This window comes from Rattus norvegicus, chromosome 16 (assembly GCF_021556685.1).
Source record: "Rattus norvegicus strain SHRSP/BbbUtx chromosome 16, alternate assembly SHRSP_T2T, whole genome shotgun sequence".
Taxonomy (NCBI): Eukaryota; Metazoa; Chordata; class Mammalia; order Rodentia; family Muridae; genus Rattus; species Rattus norvegicus.
In genome coordinates, this window is record NC_141549.1 from 91831342 (window position 1) to 91838032 (window position 6691).

General features: G+C 36.0%; 1 non-coding gene across 1 annotated transcript; it reads right to left on the reverse strand.

Annotated features, from left to right (window-relative positions):
- Positions 1–2987: 2987 nt before the first annotated feature.
- LOC120097657 (U6 spliceosomal RNA) lies at positions 2988–3095 on the reverse strand. The gene has a single exon (XR_015640580.1). It is a non-coding gene; the product is annotated as a U6 spliceosomal RNA (small nuclear RNA).
- Positions 3096–6691: the final 3596 nt, after the last annotated feature.

Sequence of the window (6691 nt, forward strand, 5' to 3'; positions counted from 1 at the left end):
TTTTGGTAGAGGAATATCATTCTGGAAAGCAAAGTCTGTAAGTCAATGCTCATCCACTGACAAGTAGAAGAGAGAAGAGGAAAGGAGAGGTGAGGAGAGGAGAGGGGAGAGAGAGAGAGAGAGAAATAGAGGTCCCCACTTACCACATCCTGACTACTAGGTAAGTGTAATATCTCTAAATGCCATTTTCTCCTTTAAAGACTCTCTGAGTCTTCTTTTTTTTCCCCATCACATTTTTATTAAACTTATTTAAAACAATTCTACAGAAAGTCATTGATTTGCAATGGAATTGTTTGTCTTGTGTTTTTTATTTTTTTTCACTCTTATAATTTTTAATCATCTTGAAATTTTAATCTCATAGCTATATTAAAGCAGCCACTCAAATACTTGCTCAATCCCCAAATCTATGAATCTCAGTAAATTTCTATAAACTTGGAATGGCTATTCTGTAGCCATGGAGCATTGCTTGATGTTTTACACATAAGTTACTTTCTTGCTGACTTATCCACCATGCACACACAAATACTCTGATGAAACAGAAACTTGGAAAACTATTATCTTTATATATTTTTCATGATTTGGGTTTTTTGTTTTGTTTTATTTTGTTTTGTTTGCTTTTTCAATACTTCCTTGTCACAGTGCTGTGCCTTCTTAGTCTCCTTTATAGATAGTATGCTTTGCTCACATTTACAGTCAAATATATGAATACATTATAGGCTAATACTCACATATGAGAGCGAATACGATGCTTTCCACCTTTAGAGTTAGGGTGACTTTACTAATGTTATAGATTATAAATCTGTGTATTTTCCTGTAAATTTCATGATTTTGCTTGGTTTTACAAATATATGGTATTTTTAGCTTGTGAATATGCACCATTTTATTTACCCATCTTGATAGATTTATTTCCTACCTAACATATAAATTTTTTACTGTCTAAGCTAATGAAGAAAACAATGACGTATTTGTGTGGCGATAAACTCTTTCATTTTAGTCTTTGACCTCACACAATTACCAACTCAGATCTTAAAGTCACTTGATATTTAAAACCAAAATTTGAGTACCTGACAAGTAAAACATGTTATTTCATTAGATGGAAAGCTGCCTTAAACAATGAAACAAAATTATGACATTAAAAATGTGTCAGTGTAAGGAAAAGGTAGAGTATTTCCTGTCACACTTATAAAAATATAATCCTTTAGAACTTTCAAATGGAGAGGGGTTCAGAACAAGATAGTTTTAGAGAGTAGAACACAGAGTAGATCTATGGGTCCTACCCTAAGTGGTTCTAGAGATGGTCCCATCCTCTAAGATATTTACCAGCTTCATAAAATAATTATGAGTTTAACACTGGCAGAAACAGATGATGGTGTCCACTACCTTTCAGTGCACAGAATTCATCCTCACCCCATGACAAATCATTACCAAGCTCAAAATCTTAACAGTGAAATTTGAACTACTCTCTTATAAAAGGTTCTAGAATTACACATAATAACTATGTTCCAAAATCTACCTGCACAAAACATATTTTTCCTAATGTTCATGAAGATTTCTTTAAAGAAATCATAAGATAATTTTCTAATATGGACATTTATATGTCAAATCAAAATACCTATAATGAATATAAATACTTTTCTTTCACCCAGATTTTACTTAAAATGCATTTTCTCATTATTAGCTTTTACTTCAGGCAAATGCATCAAATTGCAATCTTAATTTTTCATTTTATACAGAGAACAGAGGCATGCTTCCATTTCTGTAATGTTGTAAAGAAATAAGGTGTAATATTCAGAAGGAGGAAAAGGGACTAACAGAACTGGCCTGCATAGTTCTTGCCATCACTATCACAGTTTAGATGGGATTGTGGGAACACTCAAATACTGGGCTATTAAAATTGGAAAGGGCTAAGGAATGCTGATAATGTCCTACTGAATAACCAACGTAAAAGGATGCACAAATAATATATTATGTTTTTTTTCAGAATTTCCTGATTTGGTTAATTTCAGAAAGGTTTGGTGTTATATAAAATAAAAAATACACCATCCCATGCTAGTGCCATCTACTCTTGGGCCTCGGGCATCTTACTGTCTCCATGGCTCCCCATGGATTGCTGCCCATCTCACAGTTCTCTTGTGTGGATTCTGCTCACATTACCAGTCATCTGCCCTCTGTGGTTAGCAGTCACAAACCCCTGTAACCCAGTAAATCAAAATTCTAGAGGCTTGTAATTTATCAATCAGATTTATATCAGTAAATTCTCACCCCACAAAACATCCACACAATGAACTCAGAGCCAACTGATATTGATATAAACTGCCCACCTAGATAAGACAAATTGTCCTGTAATTATCCATCCCTTATAAGATACTTATAGCTACCTGTGGCTGTTTAAAGACACGAGGAATCTGGATTGTCTTTATCTTTCTCCATCTTCCTTCCCATTTCCTCTTAGTCTCTCTGTCCCAGCTCAAAAATAATCAGCCTGTCTTCCTTTTCCACTGCCCAATCACAGGATCTTGCCTTATCTTATTCCTGTCCTCACTTGCATATAGACAGCAATCCACAGTTTGGGATACAGCTGCAAAGGAAATCTTCTAGAGAAGTCAAAGGAAAATGATATAAACAATTTGGAGTGTTTCTCACCACAGATAGATAGATAGATAGATAGATAGATAGATAGATAGATAGATAGATAGATAGATAGACAGATAGATATTATGTAATCAGGGAAGTTGTACTGTAGATGCCCTTCAGTGACTCCTGAAAAGTTTTATCATCTCCTTAGATACAGATAAGAACAAAACCTAACAAATAAGAGATGGCTAAATAGACATTTAAGTCTGACAATTTTATCATAGTATATAGGATTGCATTTGAACTTCAAGAAAGACACCTATTGAGGTGACCACAAGAAAAGGAAGTCAAAGTCTTAAAGCCTGGGATAACCTTAAACATGATTTGTAAGTTACAGATCTTCAGCCATAATGATATTCTTCCAATACCAAAAGTACTATTGGTGTCATCCTTTCGCAGGGGGCATGTTAATCTTCCCTGCATCTTTCCAATTTTAGTATATGTGCTGCTGAAGCAAGTACATTTACACAATGGAGTACTACTCAGCTATTAAAAGCAATGACTTCAAGAAATTCACAGGCAAATGGATAGAACTTTAAAATATCATTCTGGGTGAGGTAACCCAGTCACAAAAGAACATACATGGTGTCTTCCTGTCTTAGGGTTTTCCTGATATGAATAGACACCATGACCAAGGCAAGTCTTATAAAAGACAACATTTAGTTGGGGCTGGCTTACAGGTTCAGAGGTTCAGTTCAATATCATCAAAAGAGGAGCATGGCAGCATCTAGGCAGGCCCAGTGCAAGCAGAGCTAAGAATTCTAACTTTCATCTGAAAGCTGCTAGGGCGAGGGGCTTAAGCCCAAACACACCTACTCCGCACCTCTTAATAGTGCCACTCTCTGGGCTAAGCACATACAAACATCACACATGGTACAGACCCATTGATAAGTGAATATTAGTCAAAAGGCAGCTTGGGATACCCACCATACAATTCACAGAACCAAGAAGGAAGAAGAATACACCAAAGTGTAGATGTTACAGTCCTACTCAGAGGGGGAAGAAAATAATCTCGGGAAGTAGAGAGAGGAGGTGGAAGGAAAAAGGGGGGCTGGTTCAGATACCGGAAGTGATGGGGAGAAAGAGGGTCAGGAATTTGAAAGGAGGTATGTAGCAGTGGAGCAAGGGGATATAGGAGTAGCCACTAGAAAGTCCCAGATGCCAGGGACCTAAGAGGTTCCCAGGACCCAAGAGGTAGAACAAAATACCCAACAAAGTGGAAATAGAACCTGTAGAGATCTTATCCAATGAATAGAGACAGGCCTCAGTAGAGGGATGGGGCCACCCACCCATTTTAAAAATATTAATACAGAATTCCTCCTGTCAAAAGAAAATTCAGGGAAACAGAGTAGAGCAGAGAATGGAGGAAAGGCCATCCAGAGATTGCCACACCTAGGGATTCAGCCCATCTACAGGCACCAAACTCAGGCACTATTGCTGATGCCAAGAAGAGCTTGCTGACAGAAATCTGGTATAGCTGTCTCCTGAGAGGCTCTGCCAGAGCTTGACAAATACATATGTGGATGCACCCAGCCAAACTGAGCAAAGTGTCTCCAATGGAGAAGTTAGAGAAAGGACTGAAGGAGCTGAAAGTGTTAGCAACTCATAGGAAGAACAAAAGTAACAACCAACCAGATTATCCAAAGCTCCCAGGGACTAAACCACCAGCCAAAGAGTACATATGGAGGAACCCATGGCTCCAGCTGGATATGTAGTAGAGGATTACATTATCTGGCATCACTGGGAGGGGAATCCTTTGGTCCTGTTGAATGTTCAATGAACCAGGGTTAGAAATGCTAGTGTGCTGAGGTAGGAGTGGGTGGCCATGGGTTGGGGAGCTCCTTCATAGAGGCAGGGGGAGGAGCATAGGAATAGAGGGAGAGTGAGGGGAAATTGGTAGAGGGTAACATTTGAAAGGTAAATAAATAAAATCAATTAAAAAAAGGTAGTACTTTGGAAAGTCAATGATTCCCTAGTTAAACTTCAAAGTTAGAGCCCAGGCCATATAATTTCCTGAATTTTAACAGGAGATGCTCTGAGCAAGAAATTTAGTTAGGCCTTTTCTGACCTAAAGCGACTGTAAAATATTAAGCACATTTAGGAAAAGCCACTGAGGATGTGACAATTTTGTATGCAACAAGAGAAAACAAAAGATTAGTTAATGGCATCACTAGTGACCTTAAAATAGAACTAATCTTAGATATCTAAAGAATTATCAAGGGGATACAGAATATAAGCAATTTACATGGATCAAACATCCATTATTTTTGTGTGATTCAACTATCATATAATCTGATTTCACAAAAATATTAGCACACACTTCCATATACTGACTCCTAGGAGAACAAAACTAATCACAGCAACAAAAATACATTTTTACTACTCTACTGACAATTCACAACTGGTTTGCAATAAATATATGTCCACATGAAAATTTTAAACACGGTCCATGGATAAATGGAAAACAACTTAGCCAGTTTACTAAGCATAAACGTTGTAGTTGGCAGTACTTGTATAACATCAATGTACTAGTAATCTTTATGTGAATTGCAAACATTGTAAAGCTTTTAGCATAATAAATAGCAAATATCACAGGTACATGGAAACTGAGGTTGTGACTAGTTATTGACCAAGAATAAGATCAAATTAAATGGACCCAGGGAAACCCTGTTACAGTTGAATCATTTAAAAACCATGACCAAATTTAAACAACATGTATGTCTCAGCTATACCTTCCTTTGTTTTACAAACTGCCAGAATGAAAGGCAATTTAAATTTATTAAAAAATTATGTTTCAGTGTAATCCTATTTAAGTATGAAGAAACAGTATGATGATCATAACAAAAGAAGTATCACTAAGAGCTATATTTCTGGGTCGTAAAAAAGTTTTGAACAAAACAAAAGGATAATTGCATGATGAAGGCAGCAGCATCCACAGGAGCCACACCCTCCCTCTGAAACTAATCAAGTCCAAGTGGAATGAAGATTTTCACATGAGAGCTAGTGACAGTATTGTTACAAAATATACAAGTATTTAAGGGATTGCAGAATTATTTAGGTGGTACAATGATGCAATATGGGACAGCATTTACACTAACCTTCTTGTTTATATAAATGTGTCATAATGTTGTGATGGAAATCAATTAGTTGTTATTGTACTTAAGCAAACATATAAATAAAGTATTAGGTAAAAAAAAACCCTCCATAATAAGCATTGACAATGTAGAATGATAACAACAATAAAGACTTTATTTCAAAAAAGCCTGAAAAGAAAAAGTAGGAGAAAGGTTAGTCAAATAATTTTGTTTTCCTTATATACACTAAATTAAATAATAATGCACATACTTATTCTCAGGATAAAACTAAATTACACTTAATAAAATAAATTTATTACACAGAATGTAGAATTTCTCATTGTTAGGTGTTGTTTCTTTAAAGCAATCCAATCTCTAAGGGAAACCATGTTACCTTTGATGCAAATTATAACTACTGAGAATTTTCACTGTGGATTCTCTGTTGAAAGACTCCCAATAAAAAAAAGCCTTTAAAGAATATCGTCCTGTATTATAAGATTCCAAAACCAAAGATGAGCCCAAAAGGTTATTTGTCTTCTTCCAACTCAGTACTAACATGATGTGAAAACCCACAGGCAACAAATCACTGCAGTGTGGTATCAAAAGGAAAAGAAAAAAAAAGAGAGAAAACACAAGGTTATGCTACGTTGAAAGTGTCTTTGGACAAGAAGATTCATGATTTATCTAAAAAAAAAAAAAGAAACAAACTAAAAAGCAAACTGGAAAACCAACTACAGTTAAAATGATAACACAAGTCATTTCCGAATAATTCTGAGTGAACTTTTCCAGGCAAGAACTCAAGGAGGGAAAAAAAAAGACTCTCACCCTAAAAAAAGTGAGCATAACCTGAAGAAAGGGTTGGTTATGGTGACAGAAGCTACTGTTTTACATCATTGCTCCAAAGTTTCCAAATAAACAAAGCATGATGACAACCTATTTTAGAAACAGGTGCTTTTCTTAGAAGCATTCCAAATAGAAGGGGC